This window comes from Panthera onca, chromosome B1 (assembly GCF_046562875.1).
Source record: "Panthera onca isolate mPanOnc1 chromosome B1, mPanOnc1 haplotype 2, whole genome shotgun sequence".
Lineage (NCBI taxonomy): Eukaryota > Metazoa > Chordata > Mammalia > Carnivora > Felidae > Panthera > Panthera onca.
The window spans coordinates 207447005-207467387 of NC_138342.1; the positions used below are offsets into that span (position 1 = coordinate 207447005).

At 42.3% G+C, this 20383-nt stretch overlaps 2 long non-coding RNA genes across 2 annotated transcripts in view; one reads left to right on the forward strand and one right to left on the reverse strand.

The window, feature by feature from the left end:
• The first annotated feature begins 4738 nt into the window (after positions 1-4738).
• LOC132676127 (uncharacterized) lies at positions 4739-6536 on the forward strand. The gene is made up of 2 exons (XR_009608959.2): positions 4739-4914; positions 5867-6536. It is a non-coding gene; the product is annotated as an uncharacterized LOC132676127 (long non-coding RNA).
• Positions 6116-20383, reverse strand: part of LOC144614898 (uncharacterized) — a 33650-nt gene continuing 19382 nt past the window's right edge. Inside the window, exon 4 of the long non-coding RNA XR_014137665.1 lies at positions 6116-7808. This is a non-coding gene — a long non-coding RNA (uncharacterized LOC144614898). The remainder of the gene's footprint in view (positions 7809-20383) is intronic.

Sequence of the window (20383 nt, forward strand, 5' to 3'; positions counted from 1 at the left end):
CGGAAGTAATTAAAAATAGAACTATGCTATGAGCTAGCAATTGCACTACTAGGTATTTATACAAAGGATGCAAACATGCTGATTTGAAGGCCACATACACCCACAATATTCATAGAAGCAGTATTAGAAACAGACAAATTAGAGAAAGAGCCTACATGCCCATCAACTGATGAATGGATAAAGAAAATGTGGCATATATTCCTTGGCAAGGAAAAGGAATGAAATCTTGCTATATGAAGAATGTGTATGGAAATAGAATGTATTAAGCTAAGCCAAATATGTCAGCCAGAGATGAACAGGTATCATATGAATTCCTCATATGTGAAATTTAAGAAGCACAACAGATGAAATGGGGAAGGGAAGGAAAAATACGATAAAAACAGAGAACAAGGAAACAATAAAAGACTATTAAATACAGAGAACCAACAGGAGGTGGATAGTGGGATAGTACGATGGGCTAAATAGTAGTAGGCATGAAGAAGGACACTTGATAGGTTGATCTCTGGGTGTTATATGCAAATGATGAATCACTGAGTTCTACTCCTGATGTCAATACTCCACTGTATGTTAACTAACTTGAATTAAAAAAGTAAATTTAAAATAAATAAGTAAATAAATAAATAAATAAATAAATAAATAAAATAAATGCTGGAGTAATCAAACAGTACACTACTGGCATAAAAGATAGACACACAGACCAGTAGAACAGAAGAGAAAACTCAGGAATGAACCCGCACATAAGTCAAATAATCCTTGACAAAAAAGGAAAGAATATCCTATGCAGAAGACAGTCTCTTCACAAAAATACTGCTGGGAAAGTGGATAGTGACCTCTGAGAGAATGAAACTCTATCACTTTCTTACACCATACACAAAATTAAAATCAAAATTGATTAAAAATGTAAATGTGAGACCTGAAACCATAAAAATCCTAGAAAATAACACAGGAAATAACGTCTTTGAGTTTAGCTGCAGCAAGTTCTTTGTTGATATGTGTCTTGAAGCAAGGGAATCAAAAGTAAAAAATAAATTTTTAGGACTTCATCAAAAGGAAAAGCTTCTGCACAGCGAAGGAAACGATCAAATAAACTAAAAGGCGACTTACAGAATGGGAGAAGATAGTTTCAAATGACATATCTGGTAAGTGTTAATATCCAAAATATATAAAGAACTTATAAAACTCAATACGCAAAAATTGATTAATATAATTAAAAACGGGCAGAAGATGTAGAAAGATATTTTTTCAAAGAAGACATACAGATGGCCAAGAGACCCTTTAAAAAATTCTCAATATGGGGTCTCCTGGGTGGCTCAGTCGGTTAAGCGGCCGACTTCAGCTCAGGTCATGATTTCGCGGTCCGTGAGTTCAAGCCCCGCGTCGGGCTCTGTGCTGACATCTCAGAGCCTGAAGCCTGTTTCAGATTCTGTGTCTCCCTCTCTCTGACCCTCACCGGTTCATGCTCTGTCTCTCTGTCTCAAAAATAAATAAACGTTAAAAAAATTGTTTTTTTTTAATATAACAAAAATTAAAAAAAATTCTCAGTATGATGATCATCAGGGAAATGCAAATTCAAACTACAATGAGATATCACCTCACCCCTGTCAGAAAGGCTAAAATCAACAACACAGGAAATGACATGTGTTAGTGTGGATGTAGAGAAGGAGGAACCCTCTTACACTGTTGGTGGGAATGCAAACTGGTACCTCCACTCTGGGAAACAGTATGGAGTTTCTTCAAAAACTTTAAAAATATAAGTACCCTGTGACTCAGCGATTGCATTACTAGGTATTTACCCAAGGAACACAAAAATAGTATTTCAGAGGAATAAGGGCACCCAGATGTTTATAGCTGCATTACCTATAATAGCCAAATTTGCAAACAACTTAAGTGTCCATTGACCAATGCATGGACAAAGAAATGCATATATAGGTATCATATACAATGGAATATTACTGCACCATGAAAATAAAACAAATAACAACAACAACAATGCATTCTTGCTATTAGCAAGGTCATATGACTGAGCTAGAGGGTATGAGGCTAAGCGAAAGAAGCCAGTGAGAAAAAAAGACAAACACCATGTGATTTCACTCATATGTGGAATTCAAGAAAGAAAACCAATTAGGAAAATGATGAAAAAGAGAAAGAGGCAAATCCAAACACAGACTCTAAGTATTGACAACAAACTGATGGTTACCAAGAGGGAGGTCAGTGGGGAATGGAGTAAATAGGTGATGGGGATTAAGAAGTGAACTCGGAATGATCACTGTGTGATGCATGGAAATCTTGAGTCATTATATGGTATGTATGAAACTATATTTCACTATATGTAAACTAACTGGAATTTAAATAAAAATTAAAAAATATATAAATGGTTTTCAGGTCTCACATTTAGGTCTTAAGTACATTTTGATGTTATTTTATATATAATTAAGAAATAACGAAGGTGCTTTCTTTTGCATGCATCTTTTCAATTTTCTAATGATGTAAATATATTGACCATACAAGTGTGGGTCTCTATTCAGTTTCATTGATCTATATAACTGTGCCAATACCATGATGTTTTGTGTTTTTTATCATTGTAGTGTACCTTGAAATCTGAGATTGTGATGCCGCCAGCTTTGTTCTTTTTTTTTTTTCGAAATTGCTTTCTATTTGGATTTGTTTGTAATTCCATTCAAATATTAGTATTCTTTATTCTACTTTTGTGAAAAAAAAAACGCTATTAGCATTTTGATACGGAGTCCATTGTATCTCTAGGTTACTCTGGTCATATGTATATTTTATCAATATTAATTCTTCCATTCATGAGGATCGTATAACTTCCCATTTGTTTGTGTCATTTGTCATTATTCTGTTGTTTGTTTGTTTGTTTAAATGGTATTATGTTACCATCTAAAAGGAAATTTTCACTGAACACAATTTAAAACATTTTAATTGGGCTTCTCACACCCTCACAGGTTCAAGACACATGATGGTGAATGATTTTTGGATTTAAGTTACACTGAAAGAGAAGGAGTCTTAGGTAGATTATAAGAAGGTATTGTCATTTGAAAATAAATATAAGTATACACTTTCAGTTGCTGTGTTTGTAAATATCCGCTCTCTGACATTAAACTTCCATCATCCTTTACTTGCTGTTTCTAGAGAATTTTTTTCCTCTAAGCAATTAGAAGTGAAGGAAATATACATTTAATTTTTACATTTTCAACATTAATTACAAAATATTTCAGATTCCAAAAGTGTTCAAAATATATATAGTCTTAATCCCCATCACCCATATTATCCAATCTCCCACCCACCTCTTCTCTGGTGTCCCAACAGTTTGTTTCCGAGAGTTAAGTCTGTTTCTTGGACTGTTTCTCCTTTCCTCCTTTTATTAATTTGCTTGGTTTCTTAAATTCTGCATATGAGTGAAATAAAATGGAATTTGCCTTTTCTGGGTTATTTTTCTTAGCATTATACTGTTTAAAGAAGAAGGAAATCTTGCCATTTGCAATAACAGGATGGATCTAGAGAATATAGTGCATATATCCCATCCTATGAAAATGCTTTCTACTCCCTAAAAGTCATGAGCAGAGGACAACCCGGATCTTGGAGGACTGAGGACCTTGGTTTGCAGATTGTGGCAGAGCAGTGGATGTCAGTGTGGGGACCAAGGTCACGAGCCTCCTTGCTGGAGTCTCAGCTCCTCCTTAGGAAGTGTTTCCAAGGCAGGGCTGAATGCAGGAGTATACCTCATGAGTAACCTAAACACCAGGACAGGGGTGGGAGACAGGGCACCAGGAAGGATTCTGAGAATTCTCACATGGAACCTGAATCCCCCAGGCTCTGTTCATGTGGAGATGCAGAGACAGTCTGAGGTAGAGACAAAGCATGGACCCAGGAGAGAGGAAACCAGGAAAAACCACAGACCCGCATAAAGCAACTTGGAAATGACACCCCACCATTCTCTTCTATCCCTTAGAACCAAGTCACATGGGCCACCCACCCAGGAGGGGAGGGCATGACAGGAAGGTGTGACCAGGATTCAGGAATGCTAGGAGACACTATAGGGACTGCCCATAACATTGGCCCAGAGGAGGCACTGGGACTTGAGTCCAAATATCATGGGAGAGACCATGTAAGTGTGTGTCAGGTGGAGACAAGACCTGAACGAGTTCATTTCAACTTTCCAACCGGGCCTGGGAACCAGGCAGGAAATGATGGCTATATCTAGACCCCAGAGCAGACCCAGGCCCTTTTGAGTGTGTTCCGTGCTGTGTCCACCTCTTTCTCACCTTTCCATGGCTAAGTGTGTGCATGAGCCTCATGTGATAGCAGGTATGGGGCATCTCTATAGGCAGATCCCCTGGTGGTGTCCCTAGAAGTAGATGCCAGAATGACCACACAGTGGAGATGGCGAGACTGGGGAGGCCCTGAGAAGGACGGAATTTGTGCAGGGTCACACTTCTGCTTGGGAGAAGGAGCCTGGCCTCAAGCCAGCACTGTATCCTCAAAGCTGGCGTACTGGCTGCACCCAGGCCTCCTGGCGGCTTTGAGGGAGTTGTGTTGGTGTCCCTGTATGGACAGGGCATGGGGTGGAGTGGAGCCCTTTTTCAGCCTGAGGGAGTGGCTCTTGTATGAGGAGGAAGCCCAGCAAGGGGACCCCAGGCAGTGACCTCACTTCCTTGAGAGCAGAGCAGAACAGAATTCAGAACCCGGTAACCAGGCACCCACATTCTGGAGACAGCGTCCTGCTGGGCTTATTTGTCTGGAAACCTGCACATAAGCAACATGCTCTCCTGCTGTGTGCCCAGGACACGAGGCTAATGGCTCAGGAGGGCCAACAGTGACACTGTTTCCCGATCCTGGTGACACTGTGTCACGTCTCATACTGGGCGCCTCTGGATTCTAGCTTGGAAAGACCCAAAGGTAACATAGGGAGTCCCAGTTCTGACCAGTCAAACCTGTTACCTTTCTTACTTATCTGTGTGGCCCCACTTCCCCTCCCTATGTGTATGTGTATGTGTGTAAGGAAGGGTCATGTGTGGAGGGCCCACCTGAGCAGGTGCAGTCTGAAGAGGGGTCAGATGCCCAGTGGGCCATCATGCTCACAACCCATGTCAAGCCTGGCTGAGGGGGCCAGGGTGTTCTAGGGACTACTCTTGTCCCCAAAGTTCATCCTGAGCCCTGAAGTTGTATGTAACTGCATTCTGGGTGCAGGGCTGTGCAGAGGTCAGTGTTCAATCTGGGAGCAGCAGTGGGAGAAGGCAGAAGGACCCTGAAGATGTTCGAGCAGGTCTGTGATACCTCTGGGCCAGTTGCTCTTCAAAGCCTTTACAGAAGACTACAGATGAGATGAGGAGGTGGCTGGCAGACCCATGCTGTCTACCCTGTTGAGGTGCCCATGTGTCCACCCAGGAAGGCCACCCTGGACACAGGGAGAAAGTGACCAATGGGAAGTCTCTAGAAACACGGCCTGGAGATTGCCTGGAGTGGTCACAGTCTAGACCACTGCAGAGGACAATGGTCCACCAGATGCTGGTCCAGGAGCTAGAGCCCACGTAGGCAGAGCCAGAGGGTGAGAAGGCTGAGGGTGGGTGATGGTGGTGTATGGGGCCAGTCAGAGATTGGTCACCCAGGGAAGAGCCCCCCAGGTTGTGGTGGGGGATAGGAGCAAAAACTGACCTCAGAGTACCCAGCTGTGGATTGCAGGAGGAAAGAGGTCCTGGTGCGTGTTCCTGGCTGCAGCTTCTCTGGGAGGCTCAGGGGTGTGTTCTGTGCCTGCAAAGGGACCTGGAGAGGCAGGCATGGGGGTGATCTTTCTCATCTCTCAGCTGGGGACGTAGACTTTCTACAAATTTCACTCTGTTTTATACTGAAGAGTCAGCTGCAGGAGCAGAAGCCACTGTGTCTCCAGAGCTTGAGGCAACGCCATCTCTGGCATCAGCAGCTCTGTAGGGAGAGGCACTCTTTGGAGGGACTCCTGCAGGAGTCCAGAAGCCAGAAGATGGCCTGGCACCTGTGCAGGGACAGCCAGCAACTGTGCAGAATGAACCAGCTCCTGCTCCGTATTTTGCCTCTGCTCCTGCCTCTGCTCCTGACCCTATTCCTGCTCCTATTCCAGCTCCTGCTCCTGACACTGTTCCTGATCCTGCCCCTGCTCCTGGCAGTGTTTTTGCTCCTGACACTCTTCCTGCTCCTGCCTCTGCTGCTTCCACTGTTCCTGCTCCTATTCCAGCTCCTGCCCCTGCCACTGCCTCTGCCCCTCTTCCTCTTCCTACCCCTGCCATTGTTCTGCCCCTGTCCCTGTTCATGCTCCTGTCCCCAGCCCTCCCACAGCCCCTGCCCCTGACCTTGCTCCTGCCCCTGTTTGTGTCATTACTCCTGCCCCTGCCCTTGGTCCTGTCCTTGCCTTGCCCCTGCCCAACACCCCAGCAGAATGCTTCTTCCACTCCCCATTTGTGCTTTCCTTCTGCTATATTTCAACTATTATTTTATCATTTGGTGTTTTGTATAGTCTTTATTATTAATTTAAAAAGTTGTTTACATGATTGAAATTGTACAATTCCTGGGCATTGAGTACACTCACAACCCTCTGCCACCACAGCACACAATATTGTTGCAGAATATCTCAGTCCCCAAGGGACACCATGTACCCAGAGCTGTCATTCCCCTTTGCCCCCTCCCCATACAGCCTCTGGGAACCACTAATCTACATTCTCTCTCTTTTCCTTAGCTACTCTGGATATTTCCTATACCTGGAACCTCGCAATAGATGTCTTTGTCTCCGCCCACACATTCTAAGATGGGAGAGATTAATTTTTGTATTTTGTGTATATTTGAAATAGATTTTTTACTCATTTGATATTGAAATCCACAATGGATTTAAAATTGGATGTGCAAAAATGAGACTCCTTTGGTATGAATGGTCATAACCTTGGGGTACAGACCCATGTTCCTCCTGTGACACCACAGCCTGATGCCAGACAGAACATGGCTGTTCCTCCTATGGCAAAAACAGAAAGAGAGGAATGCAGAAAGCTGGGCAGTGACACCACAGAGGGGAAAAGCATTCCTCACAGCCCAAGTCCAGAGAAAGGTTTCACAGGCCTCTGTTCCCAAAATACTCCAAAGTCATGGTGTTCCTGGGATGAAGAGCAAATACATGCAAGTCCAAGGGGAGGCAAACTCCATGTGGAGCAGTTGTCAGAGATGTGGGATGTTCCTGGCAGGACTTCAGGAAAATGAAACCCTAAGGGGGCAGTGCTGGTCACCCTCAGATGGTCAGGTTTATGGTCTGGGGACAGTAGCCCAGGTGACAAAATAAGGAAACCAAGCCCCAGGAGATCCACAGTGAGAAGTCCTGACCTGAGGGGAGCAGCTGTCCAGTACCAGGAGACTCCATGGAGCCCAGCCAGTCTGTTGCTGGGAGAGACCACAGAGTCCAGGTGGCCCAGTACACAGATAGCCTACAGAGCCCAGTGTCCTCCCTTCCCCAGCCACCATGTCAGGTCCCAGGCAGATGGGTTAGCTCTGCTCCCCTGTGTTCAGAGGGACCTTATGGCAGGAGGATGGGGTGCCCAAGGAAGAGGGACCTGAGTTCCAGAATGATGAGGTGCAGGCCTGAGGTTAGGACAAATCCAAAGTGGAGTTAGGACACTCCAAAGGAGAGTGGGGAGTCTCACCTAGCTTGTCTTACTAGTGACCCCAGGCTGTGCATTAGCCTCAGTTTACCCATTTGTGACCAGAGGACATAACTTGGCCTTCTTGATGGGTTGCTTGTTGGAATCTCTGAGAGATGAGGTGATATCATTGCCTGGTGCCTGGAGGACAAAAGAGCCACATGGCAGGCTGTCACTGGATTATCCAGGGAACAGGCTCTTGAAGACCCTGTTCGGGCCTCTGCCTAGTACCCAGATTCTGGGAACATTCAGCATTGCCTGAGGAGATGGAGATGATCCAGGATGTCAGCAGTTCCCATGTGAAGGAGGGTCAGCCATGGGAGGAGAGCAGGACACATCCTGTGCCAATTTCCAGGACCCGGGGATTACATACTATGACCTCACCCGACATAAAGTCTCCTGCTGTGTGGACCTGACCCTCCCTCATTCACTTCCTCACTGTCTCTCCCATTCACTCCCTCATTCACTCACCCCTCTCCTAATTCAGTCAGTGACCTCCGGTCCCTGTCATGTGCCCTGCAAGGTGACTCCATCAGTGACCCAACGGGGTCCCCACATGTGGCATCTTCCTTTGCAGAGTCTGTACATTCCTGTGCTATTTCCCCTCTGACAAGGCTCAGGTCTGCAGGGTGACCATGTCCCCCAGACCAACTGTGTTCCCAGGCCTCGAGGTCCTCAGGGTGTCCATGCTCCCAAGCTGCCAGGAGAGGTTGCTACTGTGAGGAAGGACTGAGCCATCTGGCCGACCTCAGGGTCACAGATGCTATTCTTCCGCTTAGGTAGTTGGACTGCGGGGCCATGAGGAGTCATCAGCGAGAATGCAGCACATCGTTGGCTTCAGTTTCGCACATCCAAGACAAAGATTCTAACAGCACCTGACGCACACCGTTGTGCGGTCAAAGTGACAGTCCCCATATGTGTCACTGTGCTGCTTGTAGTCTGCTCTGTTTGCATTTGATTATCATCTGTCCTGACTTGACAGGTTGGGGGCCACCTTCTGTGTGACAGGGTTGTAAACAAGGAATAGGGAGGTCTTACTCTTTCACAGATTTGGATTCTGGAGATTGTTCTTTGTCAATCAAGAGAGCGGACCCACAATTGAATTCAAGAGCATCTAATGTCCAGGAGGAGAAAAGAACACGAGTAAGGGTCCTCGCTCTGTATTTATTAGGATCAGAAGGCCTGCAAACGTGATGGACGTTATAGCTAATGAAATCCCTGGAGTTTGTTTCTCGGGAGATTTTTTTTTTGTTTAATGATTCAATTTTATTACAAATTATTGGTCTGTTCAAATGTTTTATTTTTCCTGATTCAGTTTGGAAGATTGTATGTTTCTCATAATTTATCAGTTTATTCCATATTGTTCAATTTGTTTGCATATAATTTTTAATAATATTGTCTTATAATTCTCCCATTTGTTGTATGTTGTTGATTCTTATTTCTCCTCATTCATTTATGGTTTCATTTATTTGTCTTCTCTTTTTTTTGAGAAGTCTAGCACATTTTCTGAGTTTTATCTATTTTCCAATTGATTCATCATTTTTGAAAATCTGTTTAAAGAACCTGCTCTTGAATTCATTAATAGTTTAAATTTTTTTCTTAGTTTGTCTTTCTAGATCATGGATTTTTTTTTTAAATTTTGCAACCAGAAAATTCTGGGACTGTCATTGGTGGCATTGTTTATGATTAGGTGGCAAGTGGTGCAAATAGACTTTGTTCACTTTGCTTATGTAGTAAATCTTATGTTTTGTAAACATTTCAAATTTCCAAATTATTTTTTTGCAGAAAATTTGAGATAAAGCTACAGATATACTCTGTTTCCACACATGCATTGCCTCCTCCATGTACCCATCCTCTACTGGAGTAGTACAATCTGTTACAATTGATGAACATACATTGGCACATCATAATCACCGAAATTCCAGAGTTTACATTATTGTTCCCTTCTGGTGTTGCACATTGTGTGGATTTGGAGAAATGGATATTTGTTTGTATGCACCATTTTGGAATCATACACAGTGTCACCATTGTCCTAAAAGTCCCCTGTATTCCAAATATTCAACACTGTTTCTTCTTGTAAATGGGGCAATCATTGATCTTTTAATTTTCTCTGCAATTTTGATATTTACAGAATGTCTTAGAGTACAAGTCATGCATATGCAGCCTCTTTGGCTGTTTACAGGAAAAAAGTCACCACTGAAGTAACAGATGGTGTATGATACAGAAACTTACATGCAGGTATGACAAGGATAAAGTTTAAAGTTAATTTTAAAAAAAGTTGTTATAATTGTAAGGGTATGCTCTGAAAAAGAATATGCCAAAAAACTGGGCAATGTGGAAGAAATGAACAAATTCCTAGACACTTACCAACTTCCAAACTGAAACAGTAAGGAATCATAAATTTAAGTAAACCCACAACCAGCAAGGAAATTGAATCAGTATCAAAAACTTCTCGACAAACAAGAGTCCTGGGCCCGATCAATTCCCAGGGGAACTCTGCCATATATATATATATATATATATATATATATATATATATATATATAAATCCTCTCCTTCTCAAACTATTCCATAAAAATAGAAGCGTAATTGATGGGTATTGAGGAGGGCACATTTTGGGATGAGTACTGGCTGTTGTATGGAAACCAATTTAACAATAAATTTCATATTAAAAAAGGGTTTTCTTAAAAAATAGAAACAGAAAGAAAACTTTCAAACTCATTATATAAATCCAATATGATCTTGATTACAAAGGCAGACAAAGGCCCCATTAAAAAGAAGAATTACAGGCCAATATCCCTGATAAACATGTATGGAAATATTCTCAGCAAGATACTAGAAAATTGAATTCGAGTACATTAAAATAATTATTCACGATGATCAGGGATTTATTCCTGGACTGCAGGGCTGGTTCAATATTTGCAAATCAATGAATGTGATAGAACCACAGTAATAAAAGGAAGAATAAAATGATATTATCCTGTCAATAGATGCAGAAAAAGCATTTGACAAAGTACAGCATCCATTCCTGATTAAAAACAACAACAACAACAACAACAACAACAACAACAAAGTAGGGGCAGATGAAAAATCCCTCAACATCACAAAGACCATAAATGAAAGACCCTCAGCTAATTTCACTTTCATTGAGGAAAAACCCAGAGCTTTTCCCCTATGGTCAGGAACAAGATAAGGGTGCCCACTCTCACCATTAGTAATTAATAAGTAGTAGAAACCTTAACCTCAGCAATCAGACAACAAGAAGAAATAAGGGTCATACAAATTGGCAAGGAAGAAGTCAAAATTCCAGTATGTGTGAATGACATGCTACTCTATGTTCAAAACACAAAAGATCTCCACAAAAAAATTTCTAGAACAAATCCATAAATTCAGCAAAGTTGCAAGATATAAAATCAGTGTGCAGAAATTTGTTGCAATTCTATACAATGTAACAAAACAACAGAAAAATAAATCTAGGAATCAATCCCATTTACAATTACACCACAAAACATATTATTCTTAGGAATACACCTAACTAAAGAGGTATATACTCTGAACACTACCACCCAAATCAATCTGAAAAAGACTACCGAAATCAAGGTACACATTCATGCTATCCTTAACAAAATACCACCAGCATTCTATGCAGAGCTAGATCACACAATCCTAGTTTGTATGGAACCACAAAAGACCCTGAATAGCCAAAGCAATCCTGAAAAAGAAAAAGAAAACTGGAGGCATCACAATTCTGGATCTCAAGCTATATTCCAAAGCTGAAGTCATGAAAACAGTATGGTACTCGAACAAAAATAAACACAGACTAATTACTGAAACTGAATACAACACTCAGATATGGACCCTCAACTATATAATAAGCTCATCTTCAAGAAAGCAGGAAAGATTATCTAATGGAAGAAAAAAAACAGTCTTGGGTGCCTTGGTGACTCAATCATTTATGAATCTGACACTGGCTCAGGTCATGAACTCACCTTTTGTGAGTTCCAGCCCCATATCGGCCTCTGTGCTGACAGATCAGAGCCCTGAGCCTGTTTCAGATTCTGTCTCTATGGCTCTGTGTCCCTCCCCCACTTATGCTCTGTCCCTCTCTCTCAAAAATAAATAAAGATTAAAAAAATCTCTTCAACAAATATTTTTGAGAAAACTGTACAGTGAAATGCAGAAAAATGAAACTGGATCACTTTCTTACACCATGCACAAAAATAAATTCAAAATGGATGAAAAAACAAATTTTGAGACAGGAAACCACCAAAATCCTAGAGGAGAACACATGCAGCAATGTCTCTGACCTCTCCTACAGCAACTCCTTACTAGACATGTCACTGGAAGCAAAGAAAATAAAAGCAAAAATGAACTTATTGGGACTTCATCAAGATTAAAAGCTTCTGCACAACAAAGGAAACAATCAGCAAAACTAAAAGTAAACTGAAGAAATGGGACAAGATCTTTGGAAATAACACATCTGATAAAGAGTTTGTATCCAAAAATCTATAAAGAACTTATTAGACACCCACCTAAATTAAAACAAACAAACAAACAAAAAAACAATAAAAACACAACAATCCATTGAACAAATGGGTAGAAGACATAGATAAACACTTACCCAAAGAAGACATCCAGAGAGCTAATGCTCACGTGCAAAGAAGCTCAACATCATTCATCATCAAGGAAATACAAATCGAAACCACAATAAGATATCATGTCACACCTAAACAAAAGTCTTAAATTAACAACTCAGGAAACAACAGATGTTGTCAAGGTGGGAGAGAAAGGGGAATCTTTTTGCACTGTTGGTGGGAAGGGAAACTGATGCAGTACTCTGATAAACAGTATACAGTTTCCTTAGAATATTAAAAATAGAACTACCTTATGGCCCATCAATTACACTACTAGGGATTTATTCAAATGATACCAAAAAGCTGTTATGACGGGGCATATGCTCACCAAAGTTGAAGTGAGGTCCTTAACCACTTTTCAAAGTCAGACACTTCAATTCCACACGGGAAAACTGAAGAGTACTTCAGCTTGTTCATGCTGTACTCCTGAGTGTAGCAACAGTGGGAAGTCTGTACTTCAGGATGGAGGGATGGAGGGGCTGATCCAGGCACAGGTGCAGGGCTGCTCCAGGTAGACTCACCAGAAACAGGGTTGTGAGAATATCACAAGACAGTCAAGTTGAAGCAGAGCATGGCTCCACCTCAACTTGTATAAGCCTCTGTAGACCCCTGTTTTCTGCTGTGAAAATGAAGAAAGCACTGTGGGGAGTTGCTATACAAATTCGTGGTGATGGTCATCCCAACTCCAATTCATCAAATGGCCCCATTCTGCCTGCTCATGCTCACAACCAATGTGTCTTCATAGACAACCTTCCTGCACACACTCATGTCCCTGGCTTTCTCTCTGCCTGTGCAGCTGTTCTCCCTGTGGTAGCCTGAGTGAAAGCTGAGAAAATCCCATGTATTCCACCCTGGCCCTGAACCGTGGCCATGTGGATTCCAAGACACGTGTTACTTGTATGACCCTACCCAACAGGGTCCCCCAATCCTGCAGTCACCCACTCTGTCACTATTTCCCCTGGAGTGCTCCTCACCACATCCATGTGCTTGGGACATTCACATTCCCTAGTAAGCCGCTCAGGGTAGGTCTCCCTCCACAAACTAATCCATCACTTAGCACTCTACATTCAGCCCCTGAGCTATAATTGAAAGATACAGTCTAATAGAATCTAGTTCTATGCAATATGGAGTAATATCTGAACAGTAGCTCTTCATTCAAGGGCTCCACTAACCTCACAATCTTTATTAAATGCCTTCACGCATTGTCCTTGTGAACAGGATAGAGAACTACCCTGAACCCAGAGTGGGATTGATTTGTTGTTGGGTAAACCATGCATTAAATCCAAATGGATATGAGACTCAGGGCAGATGGAGCCTCAGGTGAGGACCATGGTAGGGGGTGGGGAGTAAAGCCACAGCTCTGAAAGGCCCAGGACCACATATATGGGGCACATTTCAGACTTCGGGTTCCTCACACAGCCATCAAGTAGGCACTGCCCATGGGCACCTACCAGCCCATGCTCCTTAGGGCAACAGGTGAGGTGTTCTGGTCACTGGTATCCTTGGGTCCCACTTTGGGCTCTGTTTCCCAACCTTCAGCTTCTGCATCCTGAGCGACTTCAGCCTTCTGTATGGACTACTCTGCATAATGGCTCACTTAGGCCACTGGTTCAGGGGCAGAAGTGCTTACCAGATAGGTCACCCCCAGGGCACCCTGAACCTCTGTGTGGCTGGCCTTGGGGGATATAGGAATTACTTCTGCCCAAAATTCTGCGGAGCACATGGTGACCATACAGGACACAACCTCTTTGCTTTGCAGGTGGATTTGGAAGCTGTAAGGGAAGTTCTTCCAGCCAGGATGGCTGTGAGAATACTGAAGACACAACATGAGGTTGGAGAAGTCTCTGTCTCCAGACAAGACAGCCCAGGAGCAGGCATGTCCCCATGCCGCAGGCATTCAGCTTCCTCCAACGTAAGCCACTGAGCATAAAGAGCTCGGGATAAAAGTGGGTGGAATGGTAGGTTAACTGGCTTCTCAACTTCTGAAATCAACAGGTACTTATTTTAACTACTCCAGTGCCTTTTTTTATACAAGTTGAATTTTCCCTCCCTGTCCCCATATCTGCTCCTACATCTCTTCAACCAAGTGATCATTTAAGAAACGTCTTGGATGCCTTGTGGCTCTGCAGCCTCAGTGGGGCTGAGACCAGGCAACTATGCAGCTGTAAGTGAGGGGTTTCTGGGGCGGGGCAGCCTGCTCACATACTAAGATCTGCACTGTAGCCTCTGGCTCCTGCTGTCCTCTTCTAGAAGAAAGGGGTTGTGGCAGCACTGAGCCAAAATAAGAGGCTCACACGCCTAAAACCAGGTTTGTCCTTTGCCCCTCATCACTCCTCCACCTACAGCACCCCCTAACACACCCAGAACGGTCCTTGTGGAATTTACAGCACAGGCAGCATCAGCACCAGGACCTGGACTCCTTGCCCTCAGTGCAGTCAGTGAAGGGGCCAAAGGAAATCTCAGGAAATAGGATTTGGAGATGGGGTGTGGTGACAGCTCTCGACCTGTCCACCATCATGGAGACTCCATCCTCAGGATGAAAGATATTTGGCCATGACCAGGGCTCCAGGGAACCCATGGCTTCCTCAGGGCTCTAACAGTTCTGAGCTTTCAGAACCGTAATCCCACCACGGCCAAGCACGCATGAGGAGAAGGATCATGGAGGAGCATCACAAATTTAGGACCTTAGCTTTAAGCCTGTCTCTTCCTCACACTCAACCATGCACTGCTGGCACAAGGCACAAGGTGTCCTTGGACTGAGGTCCCCAGAATTAACTACTAAATGAAAACCCAGTCCCTTTCTCCTGACACCTTGAAAAGCAAACACGTCATCTGGGGTTATGGTGCAGGCACAGTGGGCAGAGGGAGCAGGTGGCTTGTTGCTGAGTCAGAATTAACTTGATTTTTTGTTCCTGCTTTCCTTCCCCACTGTTGTCTCTGCAAATCACTGATTTTGTGCCTGTGGCTTCCATTGAGTTTTCCAGAAAAAAGGAGTTATTAATGTAAACAATCTTGGCCACACCGACAAAATATCCTGAAGTGTTGAATTGTCATTTCATCACCAGGACACAACCTTTGCTTTCAGTAAAAGAAAAGAAGATGTACTTTTTCTTGAGGAAAAAAAGAAGTAATTGTATCCTAAAGTAATGTTGATTATTTACTGAGAGAAAATTTAGGGTTGCCTGGGGCGCTCATTGCATTGGGCATTTGACTTCAACTCAGATCATGATCTCGTGGTTTATAGGTTTGAGCCTCGCATTGGGCTCTCTGCTGTCAGCACAGAGCCCACGTAGGGTCCTCTATCTGCGTCTCTCTCTGCCCCACCCCACTCCTTCTCTCTCTCTCTATTCATAATAAATAAAGAAAGTAAAAAAAGAAAGAAAGAAAAAAGAGGAGGGAAAATTTAGGACAAGAGAGAACTCCAGACTCAAAGTCTGTGACAGATGGTGACCCTGATGTGACTAGAAGTCAACGTGATTAGAAGTGAACATAGCCAGAAGCTGACACAACTCAAGAACAGCAGAACTCTGCAGAATGACTAAAGATCTCTACAAAAAAAAATGCATCAGACCTCAATCCCTGATGATGTCAGAGAAAAGTGAAACTATATTAGGATTTGCTGCCATGGGACTTTTGGGAGAATTTTTATGGGAGACTTCCTATCCCCAGAGCAGAAATAATATTCATATTTTACAATCATTGGGATAGGTTCACCAATATACTCAATCAGAGAGCACTCCTTAAGTTATAAATGATTAACAAGCAACAATGCACTTGGTTCCCCAAACAAGGAACTTATGATCTGGATATCTGGGAATGAGTACAGAAAACATTAAAAGCTCAACATTCTGAGGAGGCTAATGCCCCAACCCTGAGGTAATCCTCACTGAGTCCCTTGTCCATTCTGCCCTTCTCCCCTTGAGTTCAGACGATGTATATGAAGATGTAGAATTACCCAAAAGAGAGGGGAAATAAACTAAGCTTTTATAGTCAGCCTGTGCCTTTGGTGCCTTTATAGCCAAAAGATACTCCTCCCCCCACTCAAAAGGGTTAGAAGATATTGAGCGTCCAGAAACCTCACTGACTAGTTCTGATAAAGTCCTCACCCCAATGCAAAAGTACATTAAGGATGCTCACAAGGCCGGTGACTTCCAGCCATTTCACACTGTCAGGCAAAATGGGCAATATGTCCATCAAGTCCTGCTCTGCCAAATAGTAAAAGAATTGCAGAAATCAGTTCAGTTGAATGGTCTCCACGGCCCTTTTAAAATCATCAGTTTAGAACCTATTTGTGGCACTTATTCCATGTCTGCCTGTGATGGGGGCTCTCTTATGAAAATCATTTTGAGCCCAGCCGTCCATGCTGTGTATGCCCAAGTGTTTTATATGCTTGTGTGACTCATGTCATGCTTAACTTTGATGCTGCTATCCTGGTGTCTTTTGAACAATTTTCTGGCCCAGGACACTATTCCCAACTAAGGCAGCTAGCCCAGCTTCGAATAATTGTCAAACAACAATGCACTAAAATAGTGTGTCATATTCTACACAGGCCATCCCTATTGAAGGGGACTCTAACTGTCTCTCACCGTTTCTCCCAATATCTAACTTTATGTGGGAGCTTCTCTTTCATTCATTTCCTGGGCCAATGACTATAATGAATAGAGCCAGTTGTCTCTGATTAGTGTACCTCAGGATGGAGACTTTACGGAATATTCCCTAGCAGCCGCCGAAACTCCTTTTTCTTTGGGGAATGTCCCTGTCTTCTCTGGCCTGACATGGACTGCCTAACCACTAGTGAAAAACCAAATAAACAAAACAAAACAAAAATCTGTACCTGCTCATGTATCTGAGGTGACAGGCTTTGGGACCATGAGAACTCTTTCTCTACCTTTGTCTGCCTCCAGGCTACTTGGTGGCACCTCACTTTTGCTGCCTTCCCTTCCCCCTCTTACAATTTCTGCACCACCTGGGGTGAGGTCTGCATATCTGGCTCTTCAGTGTCTCAGGCAGCATTACCTACTACCTCCACATTGTCAAAGAGCAAAAAATTTCCCCCTTTGACTTTCACCACCCACTTCAGATTTCCTCACTGGTTCCACAGGAAAAAATGACAATGGTAAACTTTTAAGAGGACACAAATGAAATAAAATTAGGATAGACGTTCATTTTATTTATTTTAATATAATTGATTGATAAATTGATTTGCAGACAACACCCAGGGCTCATTTCTTTTAAATGATCAGAATTGAATAATAAACATTCATTCTACTAAGTTTTACTGAAGGTCAAATTAGCTCATGATATCTGTGTTCCAATTTGTTACCAAAAGGATAACGTAAAGCAGTGTTTAACTTTGTCTATCTATACTTTTCATGGGTAATTGTTTAAATGCCCTTCAGGGACTTTGGTATGCTTACACGTTAATTTTTACTTAAATGATAAATTAAGTTAAGTCCATTGGACATTGAGGTCTCTACCACAACAAATAGAATGCTGAAGCATTGCTTAGTAAATATAGATTTGTGCTATGGGTTTCTATGGCAAAAAAAAAAAACAACCTAAGGTTATTACAATGTATTAAAAATATAATTTGTGCTTCATAAGTCTGCCACCTACAAAATTTCTGATATAGCAGAGTTCACAAATGTTACTGCTAAGTTTTCACTAGAGACTAAGTCTCTAAGCTTTAAAATTCTGCTAAATGTAATTAGGCTAATGTAAATAAAGAAAGTCATTCTGTGTATAAAAGACTAAGAGATATGTAAAAATGGATATGAAAATAAAAACATATTTTTGTTAAAGATATAAATAAAAATAAATAAATAAACAAACAAACAAACACGATCTTAACAAATAGGGTTTAAAAAAACAGAATAGCATGCCCTTTTGAGTTGTTTACTTAAGGCTTGGTCAGAATTATGCATTCCTTTTAATCTATAAGGCGAAGCAATTGTAAAATGAGAACATAATAAGCTCAAATATATGTCAAAAAAAGGGGGGGGATACCTTGGCTGTCTGCATAACAACCTCAGCTCCTTTTTCTGCTGTGATTATTCTTAACTTTTAAAATCTTAATCCTCAAGGACTAACCACAGCTATGCCACATTCTTCAAAATCAGAGAAACCTTCTCATCCTATGGTGCTATACAAAACCCCTGGAGGGGGGCCCACACAGACTGGGCCCACTAAACTTCCACCTGGGGTGAGGATATGCTTGTGTTCTTTTAGGACTGTGTTCTTTCTTGGACTTCTGTGGGTTCCCTCTCAGTTGGTAAAGCAGTACCTTGGCATGGTGGAGACCACCATATCTTCCAAATGACCAGGACTTCCAGAAAATGAGTCTCAATGGGAAACCACGCCCCCCTTTTTGGAAGAACCCTCTTCATTGACTCTTCACCCTGAAGCCACTTCGCAAATGCAAGTCTTTGTCCCTGATATAACATTGGGAAGCCTCAAATGTCTGTCTAACCAGGCAAGCATCCTCTTACAACACAATGGTATTGCATATACTTCTGAAATGCATCTGATAGCCATGATCTCAATCACTGACAGGAATTCGATACAGGTAACCCTGATTCTTCTCCTTGCCCTCATTTGTCCAGGCCAAGCTCAATATTTAGATTATGCTCATCTACATAACACACCTATATGTGACAAGCTTAACACTCCTAGATGGGGATATACCTATTAGCAATAATGACATGGAGATCATGGGAGGAGCCAAGCTTAACCCACCCTTCCAAGCTGAACAAGGGTATTGGATTTATATGCCCAGACCACAATGGTGGCTTACTTCAGAACCTCCTTCAGTGTGTTACTAAACTGAGCAACTTATATGCCTGTCTCAAATGAAGAATCAACTGACATTTACATGTATAGCCCAAAACCTCTCCAAGGCCAGACAATTTAAAATTTTTCTCAGCCACAAATTTTGATATACCTCAAAAACAAACTTATCTCACACTCCTAATCCTCTAGCTTGCTCTAGTCTCAAGTATTCATACCACCGCTGGAATAATATTCCTTGGACAACCTGGTACGGAGAGACTGAGCATAATATTCGCTAGGTCACTTGGACTTTAATTGACTGGGGTCCCAGAGGCCACCTTGAAACAAAATATTCGAATAAGACCATATCCTTCGACCAATCTAGTAAGAAAAATATATTTTTTTTTTGGAAGGACAGAGGTTGGTCTGGCCCTATATTTCTACTCATAAAGGAAAATGTAAAATGGTTGTTAATCTTTGAGCCCTAGGCCTTCCCTTCTTGACTCATAGTGTTAGCCATGATGAAATTTATATAAATAAGCATATTAACAAAACATGGGCCTCCTGGCACAATGACCAACATGCATGAGCCACTATTTGCATTCCTTCTCCCTACATTCTCTTTATTACCTCCCTTTACAAACCCAACCAATAGAAAATAAGTATAACATTTCTACCACCATGGGTGGGTTTATGTCCTGAGTAAATAAATATAACATCTACCAATTAAATTTCTCCTCTTTATTAGTTCTTAGTGTGTCTCAGCCTGGGTTCCTTTTAATAGCTCTGAGCCCTGTATGCATCCATCAGGACGAGGCTCACTTTCCAAGCTTGTTAAACACTGGTATTCAGCTTTAAGGCAAAAATGATTTGTTGGCCATTTAATCATGGGCACCTTAGCAGCAGTAAGCATTACCCCCTCTGCCACTGTCACTGGAATCAGCCTGCATCAAACAGCCCATGTCCTCGTTAAATTTGTGGTCAATACTACCAAAAAATTAATAAACCAAATTTCTATTGATAGACAAGCTTTGGCCTGCCTTGAAGCTTTTGAAGCTGCAGTGGAGTTTATTGGAAAAAGGCCTTGTTCCTCCACTCTACACTGCCCCGTGACCCTAACTACCAGCATATTTGCATAACTGCCATTCCTTATGGTCACTCCCAAGCCTGGGATGCTTTCCAGACACACCTTTACAGTTTTTTTTTCCTTTGTATGCCTCTAACATTATAGGAAATTTGGTTGTGACATTGAGCCAACAGCTACAATATACAGATGACCAAATTAGAAATGAATGGCCTGATTCGTGGGCAATG